Genomic DNA, 14,618 nt, shown 5'->3' on the forward strand with positions numbered 1-14,618 from the left:
TAGTATAAGTAGTAGTAAGTAGTAAGTAGTAGTAGTAGTTAGTAGTAGTAATAGTAATAAGTATAGTAGTAGAGGAGTAGTAGTAGTTAGTAGTAGTAGTAGTAGTAGTAGTAAGTAGTAGTATCACTAGTTAATATATTTTCTGTTTTGTAGTTTTAATTAGTTATTGTAATAGTAATAATAAATAAATAAATAAAAATAGTTGACACTTGAATAGAGGTAATACAACTTTTTTCTGATATCGGCGTTACCTGTTGTTTCCATGGAGATATTATTATTATGCAATGCTCTGACTGGGTCGCTACTGGCACAGATCTAACCTGATAACTTGCGCCTGGTTAGTATTGTAGTTGTGGTGTTTTGTAGTGGTAAGCTCACGGGTGTAACTGTAAAACAAACCAGTAACAACCCACACACACAGAAACAAACAGTAAATAATTGAATGATAACACATGATTTTTAATTAGAACCGTGTAACGTTAACATTAACCCGTCTCAGCGTACATGGCAACCCGCACATTGGCCGTGACTGCAGGGGACATGGACGGAGCAGCGGGGCACTCGAAATAACCCCTAATGGCCGTTTTTAAAGCTCTAATTTGACCTTGTGGTAATGTTCGAAAATGGTTCTTTAAATGAAACAAGCAGTAGGAGAAACTTAGAGAGAATATTTTGAGTGAAAATTCACTCAAACAAGATTAGTTGCCCATTACACTACATTTCTGAAGTCTAATTCCATTAAAACTCGTCAAATTATCACCCGAAGCATCTCGTAACTTGCATTTATCATGTGAATTTTTAAACGGTGATATAATGAGACTTCTGAATTGGAGGGTTGAGTTATTCGCAACTTGTGATCGTTAAGACCTTTTTAGGCATTGGCCAGTAGTAAGCTGGAAAACATTACTCTTCCTCACATAGTAAGTGTTTCTGTGTACTCACCTGTCAGCGGGTTACTAACACGCAAAATGGATTAGCCTCGGTTGACTCTTGAATAACTCCCTGAATCACGTATTACGTAATTTTTAAAGCCTCTAATAGATGGCTTTTTTAAATATACTGTGTTGTATTCATGTTTGGTGACGCAAGGTTCTTTTGGATTTTATTAATATTGCTATACTGAACGCAATATTAACTAGCCAATACTTGGTTTTCCTTCACAAATTTTAGTTGGTAGAAGCCTCTTCAAATGTTGGGAAAGGTCGTTTAACGATGGAGGCATTTTTCACTATCTGATCATGTACATCATATTCTTTGTAACTTACTTTTCACGATTGCTTTCAGATTATAATTTCAAAGTATCGTTTTTACACCTCAACATTCCACATGTATTAGTCCTCGTCACTGTTCTTACTTTATGTCTCACCACTGTGAAACAGGAATGTAGAATGCTAGCGATCGGTTTAATCAAAATACGCCACCACCCATGACTTTTTAATGGTTTCACAATGTTAGATTTTATTAGCGAGTCAAGATTTAGTTGAAGGCTTTGGCATAGGCATGGTATAGTCAAACTCGAGTTTTGTTAGTGTTCTTTGGACAACCCAAATCCGCATGTTTGATACTCCCAACTTGGTAATTTTCAGTGTTTGTTATGTTTCGAAGATTTTGTTCATCACATTTTTAGAATTATAGTGCCATTAACTGGTCATTTTGGTGAATTAACATGGACTTCTAAACCGGCACAACTTACTGTATTCCGTTGAATTTATTTCTACTCGTGATAAATATGGCTATGCTCCGCTCAATCTTTTGAATTAATTTCAGGGACTTTCAGAACCAAATAATAGTTTTTACCCTGGAAGTTGTAAACGCGAACCATCATTTACAAAAGAGCTAAAAGCATGACGTCAACTCAACACCGTCTGGGTCCTTTGTGGAACAGCACAACAGTAACATAACTAGATCGGTGTAGACGAAGACACCTGGGTTGTTCCCAAGATCAATGAAGAACAGCTGATGAATTTCAGTCTAAAATGTACCTGAAATATGATACTACATTCTTAATTCAAGTCAGTTAAATTTAGATAGATTTTGTTTTTTTGCAGTGTATGCAATGCTGCCGAATCCTACACACATCACTGATTAAGAAACTTAAACCAGAGAACGTAGTAAGTACAGAGAAGTGGACGTACAGTTTTGATCGGCAATATGACTTATTGAAAATAAGCAATTAAAGATTTCTCAAACATGCACAAATCTACAGAAGCCGAGAGGGGTCACAACAAACGTAAACACCGCAACAAATACAAATGCGACAACACAACAAAAAATGGAAATGACCTTGGGACTCTATTTTAATGCAAATGCCGCAACACATTAAAAAGCCACAACACATCAAAAAGCCACAACGGAAGTGACCGCGGGACTCTATTTTCCAACGGACCCATCAAGCGGCAAGTGAAGAAGAAGAACTACGACGTGAAAAGTAAAGGAACAGAGAAGTTGTAAACGTAAGTAAAAGTAATTAATTGTTTTATCATTATTCGTTTCACGTTGTAGTTCATCTTCTTCACTTGCCGCTTGATGGGTCAGTCGGAAAACAGAGTCCCGCAGTCACTTCCGTTGTGGCTTTTTGATGTGTTGGGGCTTTTTAATGTGTTGCGGCATTTGCGTTTGTGTTGTGGCGTTTGTATTTGTTGTGGCGTTTGCATTAAAACAGAGTCTGGCGGTCATTTCCATTGTGGCTTTGTTTTTGTTTTGTTGTGGCTTTTTGATGTGTTGTGGCTTTTTGATGTGGCTTTTTAATGTGTTGTGATTGTGCGGCTTTTGATGTGTTGCGGCATTTTAATGTATTGTGGCTTTTTTATGTTGTGGCTTTTTATGTGTTGTGGCTTTTTAATGTGTTGTGGCTTTTTGATGTGTTGCGGCATTTGTGTTTGTGTTGTTGCATTTGTATTTGTTGCAGCGTTTGCATTAAAATAGAGTCCCGCAGTCATTTCCGTTGTGGCTTTTTGATGTGTTGTGGCTTTTTGATGTGTTGTGGCTTTTGCGTTTGTGTTGTGGCATTTGTATTTGTTGCGGCATTTGCATTAAAATAGAGTCTCGCGGTCATTTCCATTGTGGCTTTGTTTTTATTTTGTTGTGGCTTTTTGATGTGTTGTGGCTTTTTAATGTGTTGCAGCATTTGCGTTAAAATAGAGTCCCGCAGTCTTTTCCATTGTGACTTTTTTTGTGTGTTGTGGCTTTTTTTGTGTTGTGGCTTTTTGTTGTGGCTTTTGTGTGTTGCGGCTTTTTATTGTGTTGTCACATTTGCATTTGTTGCCGCGTTTTTTGTGACCCCTCTCGGCTTCCGTACAAATCACTCCAAATACAACTTCGAGACGATAAAGGAGACGGGAAAACTACTTGTATTTGTTAAAAGCTCTAAAAAAAAAATCGATTTAATGAATTAACACGTCTCCTTTAAGCTCCAACAACAACATAATCCTCAAACTGTAAGAACACTGGGGCCCTTACCGTCCAAAGCGGGGCCCCACGCTCTGCCTCAAACACAGCACATCTAATAAAGCGGGTGACACTGGGCAGCCCTTTCGAGCGTGAGCGTGATGGATGGAGCCCGCGGAGATGACCCTACCCTCCCACATCACACAGGCCCAAATGAGAGCGCATGTGGGGGGGAGGTGGACAGCGACGCGAGGGGCCTGTCTGACACCACATGACGGCCCCAAATAACAGATCACTGACAGCTGACACGCTAAAAACACGGGACGGAACGCTAAATTGGGCAATAAAGCGAGATTCAAATAAGCGGATTTTGTGCAATGAATTTTAAAATAATTCTTTAAAAAGGGCTGGTACACGTAACATATTTAGATCATCATGTTAGCTTTTATTGTTTTGAAAATACAAGAATCGCCAAAAACGTGTTAACATGTTTTATAAGTTTCATTTTTATTTATTTATTTTTCTTTAAAGTCATGATTAAGTTATGTCAGTATTAAAGAAACTGCCTTTGTTGTTGCGTGTTCTAGGCCAGGCGTCTCCAACCTGTAGCTCAGGAGCCACCAGTAGCTCCTCATCTCCTTCCAAGTAGCTCACCAAAGAATTTCTAAATTCTAAGTTTTGTGCTGAGTAACTAAAATTTGATGAATAGAGCCCCTGTTCTAGACAAGTATAATACTGGTTTAAGATTTGAATGAAGGTTTGGGCCAAAAACAAATGACTGTGGAGCTTGACTCACTCACATCTGTGGCTGAGAAAAGAGTCCTAAACAAACTCCTGTCCGACCTGGAGAACCCCCGGAGCTTCTGCACAGCACCAGACTGTCCCTGTCCTGCTCCACGGACGCACTCTGGAAGTCGTTTGTTCCACATGACATTTGGCTGTACAACTATTTCAATTGAATTTATTTTTTTTTCCACAATTTTAAATTATAATCCCACAAGGCACACCTTTATACATTTGTATAAATATGTACATGCATTTGACATATACAGTATATTATGTAAGCCATATGTGTTAACTGTGAAAAAAAAACAAAAAACAAAAAACATGGACTCCCAAAAAAAGCTGGGCAAGCTTTTGTATATGGGGTCCAACGCTTCACTATAAATTCAGTTACTGATGTTATTATTATTATTATTATTATTATTATTATTATTATTATTATTATTATTATTATTATTATTATTATTATTATTGTTATTATGTATCATTGTGCTGCCTGAAAAATATATTTCCTTTGGGATAAATAAAATATTATCTATATCTATCTATCTATATCTATATCTATTTATCATCATATATCTATCTATATCTATCTATTTAGTATTGATCTATCTATCTATCTATCTATCTATCTATCTATCTATCTAGTCTATCTATCTATCTATCTATCTATCTATCTAGTATTGATCTATCTAGTATCTATCTATCTATCTATCTATCTATCTATCTATCTATCTATCTATCTATCTATCTATCTAGTATTGATCTATCTAGTCTATCTATCTATCTATCTATCTATCTATCTATCTAGTATTGATCTATCTATCTATCTATCTATCTATCTATCTATCTATCTATCTATCTATCTATGTATTGATCTATCTAGTCTATCTATCTATCTATCTATCTATCTATCTATCTAGTCTATCTATCTATCTATCTATCTATCTGTATTGATCTATCTAGTCTGTCTAGTCTATCTATCTATCTATCTATCTATCTAGTATTGATCTATCTATCTATCTATCTATCTATCTATCTAGTATTGATCTATCTAGTCTATCTATCTATCTATCTATCTATCTATCTATCTATCTAGTATTGATCTATCTAGTCTATCTAGTCTATCTATCTATCTATCTATCTATCTATCTATCTATCTATCTATCTATCTATCTATCTAGTATTGATCTATCTAGTCTGTCTATCTATCTATCTATCTATCTATCTATCTATCTATCTAGTATTGATCTATCTATCTATCTATCTATCTATCTATCTATCTATCTATCTATCTATCTATCTAGTCTATCTATCTATCTATCTAGTATTGATCTATCTATTCTATCTATATCTATCTAGTATTGATCTATCTAGTCTATCTATATCTATCTAGTATTGATCTATCTAGTCTATCTATATCTATCTATCTATCGACTGTAAGGGCCCCAATGTCCTGTACAGTTTGAAGATTATGTTGTCGTTATTAGAGATTAAAGGAGACAAGGCAAATACTTCGATCGATTTTTTCAGAGCTTTTAACAAATACTTTCACTTTCTCATTTATTGTCTCGAAGTTATATTTGAAGTGATTTGCGCAGGTTTGAGCAAACTTTAATCCCTTCTTTTCAAGACGCCTTAAAATTAAATAAGTGATTTAGACTCCTCCGACTCCCCTCAAAAAGACTGTCTCTGCCTTTTGCACTTTTGCACTTTTGCATTTGAGTGAAAAAACACATCATTTTTACCTCAGATTAAGAGAGTTTAGTAGTTTTGTTTATTTGTTTTGGTTTGTTTTGTCGCAGATGAACCATGCGTGCTCCTGATTGGCTAATCCACCTGTCAATCACACCCACCTGACCAGACTCTAGTACGAGATATTAGTAAAGTACTGACGAAGTGTGTATTCTGGATCCCAGTCAGAAAATGGTGTATAGTAGCGTGATGGGGATTGCCTGTTTAAAGAGCATAGGTGCGCTTTGTCATTAGAGAGCCGGCCGACATTCTCACACTCGCACACCAGACCAGACCAGGCGCGCTGCACATGGTTTTTATAAGGCCCTACGTAGTCCTGGTCTGGTCCCGGTCTGGTCCTGGTCTGGTCTCGTCTACTGCTGCTGCTGCTGCTGCTGCTGCTTTTTAATTATGTCCATGAGCAGCCTGGGACCAAACGGGTCACACTCAACATGGCTCCCCTCACCTCCGCACACACACAAAGACACACACATGGACACACACACACACACACACACACACACACACACCCTCTTATTATGGGATAGATTTATTGGACTAGAACTAGACACACTGCAAATACTTGGTGTTTTAACTGTGGACTATGCTCTCTAACAAAAAAAACTAACAAAAACAAAACGGAATTTATCTTGTTTTTTGATATTTAAAAAAGACATATTGTGTTTGTGTTTGCTTTATAGTTAGAATTTATTAAACCTGTGGATAGTTATGTTATATTTAGCATGTTTTAAATCGCAATATCGTTTCAAAATGGTTTAAGTTCTGCGATTTCCATTAGAAAACTGAGGAGCCCAATGGGAACTATTAAACTAACTCAAAACTACCTTGAAAAACAACATTCTGACTGTGAGCGGGGTCGCCTCTCCACAGATCTGACCTGTAACTTGGTCTGGTTTAGTCTCCATGAAGGTAGAAAGGTTCAGTGCTATACTGTGAAAAAACATCACAACAAAGAGCAGTGTAGCTGTCTGCACCTCAGATGGACAGCTGTAGATTTTTTCATTTGTACCAAAATGAATATGCAACGATGCTGAATCAAAAAACTAGTCGTAAACTAGTCAGGCCACCTAGTTCCTCCGCTTTACGCATGACTTAAATTAAGAAGCTTTTACTTTATTTGAGTAGATTAAACTTGGCAAATAAAATTATCTACCAATGGAATAAGTGTGTTTTTCTTAACTCAAGCAACATTACATTTTGTTTCTTAGTAGTTTTTCTTATCTTTAGTGTAGTAAAAGATGTATTTTCATATTTTAAGTACAAAAAGTCGCAGATAATTTTACTTGTCAAGTGAAATTTACTTACCTAGTGTCTCCGCTCAATTTCATTTCTCTCCAGCGACCTAGGTCAGGAATCAGAATACACTAGACGGTTCGCAAGAATCCCGGAAGTTGTAGTAGACCACACACCGGCCAGTCAGTGAAGAGCTGTGAAGCCATGACGTCAAACTCATCGCGTCTGTCTGGGTCCATTTTGTGGAACAGCACAACAGTAAACAAAGCGTCGAGATGGATGTAGACGAAGACAGACATTCTGTGTTGGCGACAATTCCCAAGATCGAGGATTTAAAGCCGGAACAAAGAGAATGTTTGGTGAATTTTATCAAGAGGAAAGAGATTATTGTCCTTCTTCCTACGGGATTTGGCGCATTACATACGTCACGACCAAATAGCAGCGATTGGTTAAATAAAAAAAGTATCCACCTTTCGTCGAGCGAACGAATCCTAATGCTGCGAGGTCGGACGGTTTCCACAAAGTGAAACCGGCAGATGAATCAGACGATCATTTTGGTTCAAATGAAAAAATCTGCACTTGTCCATTGGAGGTGCAGACGGCTACACTGCTCTTTGCTGTGATGTTAGTGTAAGTGTGTGTAGAAGCTTTGGACAATATCTGGAACCGGCGAGCCAAATTTATAAAACTAGTCTGAGTTACTTGCCACAGAACGACGATAAAATAACAAATTCTCATGTCTAAAATCCGCACAAATTCACCACAGAGTACAAGAACGCTTTAAAAGGTTCATCCAGTTGGTTAAAAATCATTAAAGTTGCATTGTTTTATTTTATGCTGTTCATGTTTTTGATGCGTCTTGAATGTTTCACAGTATGGCATTAAAGTTTTCTATCTTCATGGAGACCAAACCGGACCAAGTTACAGGTCAGATCTGTGGAGAGGCGACCCCGCTCACAGTCAGAATGTTGTTTTTTAAAGTTTTTTTGAGCTATAAAACCACCTGTAATTGAATGAATGCAAAGTAAATGTGTTTAATGTCACACTGTGGAACATTCCAGGCAGAGTGATGACGTATCCGTAGAAACAAGCAGGTATTAATTGTCACGGTGGAGTTTTCTCGAACATTTACCCCTCTCTGTGTGTGTGTGTGTGTGTGTCTGTAGGTATGTGTGTGTGTGTTTAGAGCAGTGTTAGAGCGGCAGTGTCAGGGCCTGGACTCCGTTTCCCAGAATCCCGTTTCCTCACACGACGACGCACACGTCTTTATTTCTCCTTCCACAGACTTCATTTGCGACACCTTTAACAAGCCGCTCTGCACTCGTCCACTCACACACTCTATCTGTCACTGACGCCCGCCACATGTCCAGAGAGAAGAGAAGGAGGGAGAAGAGAAGAGAGGAAATGGAAAGAGAGAGAAGGGGAGGGAAAGGATGGGGGGGGGGTAGAGAGAGAGAGAGAGAGGAGGGGGGAAAGAAGAAGGAGAGAGAGAGAAAGAGAGGAGGTGATCAGAGAGAAGAGGAAGAAAGGGGGAGAGAAGGAGGGAGAGGGGGGTGTCGACAGAGAGAAGGAAAGAGAGAGGGAGAAGGGGGGCTGGAGAAGAGAGAGGGAGAGGAAAGGAGAGAGAGAAAGGGGGGAAGAGAGAGAGAGAAAAAGAGAGAGAGGAGGGGGCAGAGAGAGAGAGAAAGAGAGAGAGAGAGGAGGAGGAGCAGAGAGAGAGAGAGAGAGAGAGAGAGGGGCAGAGAGAGAGAAGAGAGAGAGAGAGAGAGAGAGAGGAGAGGGCAGAGAGAGAGAGAGAGAGAGAGAGAGAGAGGAGGAGAGCAGAGAGAGAGAGAAGAGAGAGAGAGAGAGAGGGGCAGAGAGAGAGAGGAGAGAGAGGAGGGGAGGTAGAGAGAGAGAGAGAGAGAGAGGGGCAGAGAGAGAGAGAAAGAGAGAGAGAGGAGAGGGGCAGAGAGAAGAGAAAGAGAGAGAGGGAGAGGGGAGAGAGAGAGAAAGAGAGAGAGAGAGAGAGAGAGCAGAGAGAGAGAAAGAGAGAGAGAAGAGGGGGCAGAGAGAAAGAGAGAGAGAGAGGAGGGGGCAGAGAAAGAGAGAGTGGAGGGGGTAGAGAGAGAAGAGAGAGAGGAGGAGGGGGCAAAGAGAGAGAAGAGAGAGGAGAGAGGAGAGGAGAGAGAGAGAAGAGAGAGAGAGGGGGGGCAGAGAGAGAAGAAAGAGAGAGAGAGGAGGGGAGAGAGAGAGAGAAAGAGAGAGAGAGGAGGGGGCAGAGAGAGAGAAAGAGAGAGAGAGGAGGGGCAGAGAGAAAGAGAGAGAGAGGAGGGTGGCAGAAGAAAAGAAGAAGAGAGAAAGAGGGAGAGAAGGGAAGGCAGAGGAAAAGAGAGGGGAGCAAGAGAGGACAGAAAGAAAGAAAGAAAGAAAGAAAGAGAGAGAGTGGGCAGAGAGAAAAGGAGAGAAAAATAGAGAGAGAATTAGAGAGGGAGCGAGAGGGGACAGAAAGCAGGAGAGAGAGAGTCGGATGAGAAAGAGAGCAACGAACGGGGGCTAAAGAGACACGAAAAAGGTTAGAATGATAAAAGGAGAGAAACGGAGGGAGAGAGAAAAGGAGCGCGGGGAAGAGAGAACAAACACTGGCATTAGAGGGGTTTGCATTTCCTTTAATTCTCTTCTGTACCTGCGGAGCTCTCGTGCCACACTGCCCCCTACCTCCACCACGAGTAACTGCAGTCTGCAAACTCCACACGTTTTTATTTTAAATCGTTTCTCGTTTTTAATGATTACTTCAAATTTAAAGGTGCACTATGTAACATTTTCGGGTTATGGCATCTGTCACCTTCTTGTTTCTATGGATACATCACTGCTCGGCTTTAAATGTTCCGCAGCATGACTTTAAACAGCACTACTTTACTACTTTACTTTACTTTTTATTCATATATTTTGGTTTTATAGCTCAAAAATACCTACAAAAACAACATTCTGACTGCGAGCGGCGTCGCCTTTCCATAGATTTGACCTGTAACTTTTGCCCTGGTTTGGTCTCCATGATGATAGAAAGGATTAATGCCATATTGTGGAACATTTTAGACAAAGCCAAAACTTGAAAACTATCAAAAATAGTGCAACTTTAACAATTTTTAACAAACTGGATGGAAACTTTTAAAATTATTTTGTAATTTATAGTGAATTTGTGCTGATTTTAGACATTATTTTATCAGTTTATTGTCGTTCCGTGGCAAGAAACTCAGACTAGTTTTATAAATGTGGCTTTTCGTGTCATTTTATTTGAGATATTGTCCAAAGAGTCACTTCCCCTACGTTATATTTTGTGAATTTGTGTCAATTTTAGCCACGAGAAATTTGTTATTTTATCAGTTTATTGTCGTTCTGTGGCAAGAAACTCAGACTAGTTTTACAAATTTGGCTTTTCGAGTCAGTTTTATTTGAGATATTGTCCAAAGGGTTACTTCCTCTATGATATATTTTGTGAATTTGTGTTGATTTTAGCCACGAGAAATTTGTTATTTTATCAGTTTATTGTCGTTCAGTGGCAAGAAACTCAGACTAGTTTTATAAATTTGGCTTTTCGATTCATTTTATTTCAGATATTGTCCAAAGAGTCACTTCCACTGCGATATATTTTGTGTTTAGAGGGCTCCACGTTACACAAACAGGCCTCCATTGTTCTCAGTCTAATGAAGAGAAGTGTGTTGTGCGTCTGGGCGTATGTGTTCACACTTCGGAGACTGGCCAGCGCAACACAAAGCCCCAGAATCACACTTCATAAAAATATTCCCCCCACACGGCCGTACGCAGCTGCGAGCGGGCTGCAGGCGAGCGCTGGGGGCCTGCGATCCAGCACGATCAACGGTACAAAAAAAAACAAAAATAATGATAATATGTTGGTTTTAAATAACGTTTTTTAAGGTAACGCAAAGACGGTTCATGATAAAGTAACACGAAAACAAAAACGGGACAAACAGTAATGAGGAAAATGTGTTTGTTTTGTTTGTTTGTTTTTCAGAATAAAATCAAAAATAAAACCAGGACTGAACGGGTGATCAGGACTGAGACCAGGATCAGACCGGGACTGAGAATAGGACTGAGACCAGTTTAGTCCTGGTTCAGTCCTGTTTTAGTCCTGTTTTAGTCCTAGTTTAGTCTTGTTTTAGTCTTGTTTTAGTCCTGGTTTAGTCCTGTTTTAGTCATGGTTTAGTCCTGTTTTAGTCCTGGTTCAGTCCTGGTTTAGTCCTGGTTTAGTCCTGGTTTAGTCTGTTTAGTCCTGGTTTAGTCCTGTTTTTAGTCCTGGTTCAGTCCTGTTTTAGTCCTGGTTTAGTCCTGGTTTAGTCCTGGTTTAGTCTTGTTGTAGTCCTGGTTTAGTCCTGTTTTAGTCCTGGTTCAGTCCTGGTTTAGTCCTGTTTTAGTCCTGGTTCAGTCCTGGTTTAGTTCTGGTTTAGTCCTGGTTTAGTCCTGTTTAGTCCTGGTTTAGTCCTGTTTTAGTCCTGGTTCAGTCCTGTTTTAGTCCTGGTTCAGTCCTGTTTTAGTCCTGGTTTAGTTCTGGTTTAGTCCTGGTTTAGTCTTGTTGTAGTCCTGGTTTAGTCCTGTTTTAGTCCTGGTTCAGTCCTGGTTTAGTCCTGTTTTAGTCCTGGTTCAGTCCTGGTTTAGTTCTGGTTTAGTCCTGGTTTAGTCCTGTTTTAGTCCTGGTTTAGTCCTGTTTTAGTCCTGGTTCAGTCCTGTTTTAGTCCTGGTTTAGTTCTGGTTCAGTCCTGTTTTAGTCCTGGTTCAGTCCTGGTTTAGTCCTGGTTTAGTCTTGTTGTAGTCCTGGTTTAGTCCTGTTTAGTCCTGGTTCAGTCCTGTTTTAGTCCTGGTTTAGTTCTGGTTTTAGTCCTGGTTTAGTCCTGGTTTAGTCTTGTTGTAGTCCTGGTTTAGTCCTGTTTTAGTCCTGGTTCAGTCCTGGTTTAGTCCTGTTTTAGTCCTGGTTCAGTCCTGGTTTAGTTCTGGTTTAGTCCTGGTTTAGTCCTGTTTTAGTCCTGGTTTAGTCCTGTTTTAGTCCTGGTTCAGTCCTGTTTTAGTCCTGGTTTAGTCCTGGTTTAGTCCTGTTTTAGTCCTGGTTCAGTCCTGTTTTAGTCCTGGTTTAGTTCTGGTTTAGTCCTGGTTTAGTCCTGGTTTAGTCTTGTTGTAGTCCTGGTTTAGTCCTGTTTTAGTCCTGGTTCAGTCCTGGTTTAGTCCTGTTTTAGTCCTGGTTCAGTCCTGGTTTTAGTTCTGGTTTAGTCCTGGTTTAGTCTTGTTTAAGTCTTGTTTTAGTCCTGGTTCAGTCCTGGTTTCAGTCCTGTTTTAGTCCTGGTTCAGTCCTGGTTTAGTTTTGGTTTAGTCCTGGTTTAGTCTTGTTTAAGTCTTGTTTTAGTCCTGGTTCAGTCCTGGTTCAGTCCACATGCGGCACAAAAGTCCGTCATCGCAGTTTAAGTCCAGTAAACAGGAATTTAACAGTATTATTTTCCTCTGCATTTTATTTTAATTAAGTATATTTACATTTTTTTCCTCTTGTATAACAGATTTTTGTAAATTGCCCTATATATATTGTATTTTTGTATCATTTTTACATCCCTAGTCATCATATGCCTTGGTATCTGTATATTTGATTATGTTAAATAAAATAAAAAAAAAAAGAAAACTAAAAACACATCCAAGTACTAAGCAGCTTTTGACGAGAAGATTTGGTTGAATAAGTTTAATCAGGACGATTTTAGCTTGAGGATTTTACCACTTTAATAGAGTTTAATAGTTTTTTTGTAGATCATTGTGCCGTTGCAGATTAATAAATATTATTCACGTCAACTCTATTTTGCATCAGGCCCCTTTTATCTCTAAAACCGGCCCTGACCCTCCCCCCCATGCACATAAAGCTCTCCTCTCTATTCTATCGCTCCAATCACCTCTCCTCCACTTCCATTTTCTTCCCCGCGTCAAACACAAAATAATATGTACCTTGTCACTGACGTCTATCCCTACAAGCAACTCTCTTTTTTTTTTTTTCTCGAGTAATTCAGGAGCGCGACACACACATCCGTCAGATAGAAGCGGCAAAAGGAGGAGGCCTGCCGAGACATCCATTAAAGGTTCCTAGCTGTCAAAGGTTCCCCTTTGTGTTGTGAGGAGCGATATAAGTGTCGCGCTCTTATCAGTGCTTCCTGTGGAGTTGACTCGGCATCCTGTCCACTCCGCTCCTCTGCTCCCATTGTGTCTGCCGTTTTGTGCGGGTGTGTACGTGTGTGTGTATGAGTGTGTGTGTGTTGGTGTGTGTGTGTGTGTGTGTGTGTGTGGGTGTGTGCTAAACTTGACAGTCTCAGGCTTTCAGACAGTTCAATAATAGACCCTATAGACATTCAATGGAATAAAGTTGTTATAGGTTTACTGCACTGCACTGTGTCTACATATATATATTTCACATACACTTTTACCGTATTTTTTGGACTATAAGACGCACTTAAAATCCTTAATTTTCTCAACAATCTAAATCAAAAAAGCGCCTATTAATTCTGGTTGTGTTTACTGACCTCGAACTGTTTTTATGTGGTACACGGCGCTCAAAAATCTGTCAAAATGTTTTAGCACGACTTTGATAAACTACGAACCCGCACCGCTTGATGGATTATCAGAGCATTATGGCTTTGCGACCATAGTCAGGAGCCTCGCGGAGTTAGTCGCGTCCTTTAGTCCAACAAAAGCTAAACCGCATCAGCGCACAAGGAGCGAGCTGTTTTTTGTTGTTGTTTTTTTCAGTGCTTATAGTTTATGCAAATGAGCCATGTGGTTTTAAGTTTTGTTTCTGTAAAACGTGGTGTTATAGTGGGATTGTGACAGGCCTGTAGGTAACAGTAGGCTTATTCATCACATGGTTTCACTTCGTGGAAACCGTCTGACCTCGCAGCATTAGGATTCATTCATTTGTTGGTAGGAGGGTACTTTTTTTATTTTAACCAAATCGCTGCTATTTGATCGTGATGTATGTAATGTGCCGCTAACAGGGCTGACTTATATCTTAAGCTTTTCCCACATCCCGTAGGAAGAAGGACATTAACGTCTTTCCCCTTGATAAAATTCACCAAACATTCTCTTTGTTCCGACTTTAAATCCTCGATCTTGGGAATTGTTGCCAACACAGAATGTCTGTCTCTTCACTGATTGGCTGGTGCCCGAACTCGCACTTCTGGGATTCTTGCAAACCGTCTAGTGTAGACATGTCAAACTCAGGCCTGGGGTCCAAATTTGGCCCACGATATAATTATATTTGGCCTGCGAGATCATATCAAATTTGTATTTGAGCTGCCCGTCGACTATAGATTGACTATAGAGACATTATTTATTTAAAATGTTGTTATTTTTTTATATGATGCTTGTTTTGGATTTAATGTTTAAGCAAAACTATTATTAAACATTTATTTTAATAAAGAAAAGGTTTAACACAGGGGTGG

Source organism: Boleophthalmus pectinirostris, unplaced genomic scaffold, assembly GCF_026225935.1.
Source record: "Boleophthalmus pectinirostris isolate CB_2022bp ecotype Guang Dong unplaced genomic scaffold, ASM2622593v1 HiC_scaffold_8, whole genome shotgun sequence".
Taxonomy (NCBI): domain Eukaryota; kingdom Metazoa; phylum Chordata; class Actinopteri; order Gobiiformes; family Gobiidae; genus Boleophthalmus; species Boleophthalmus pectinirostris.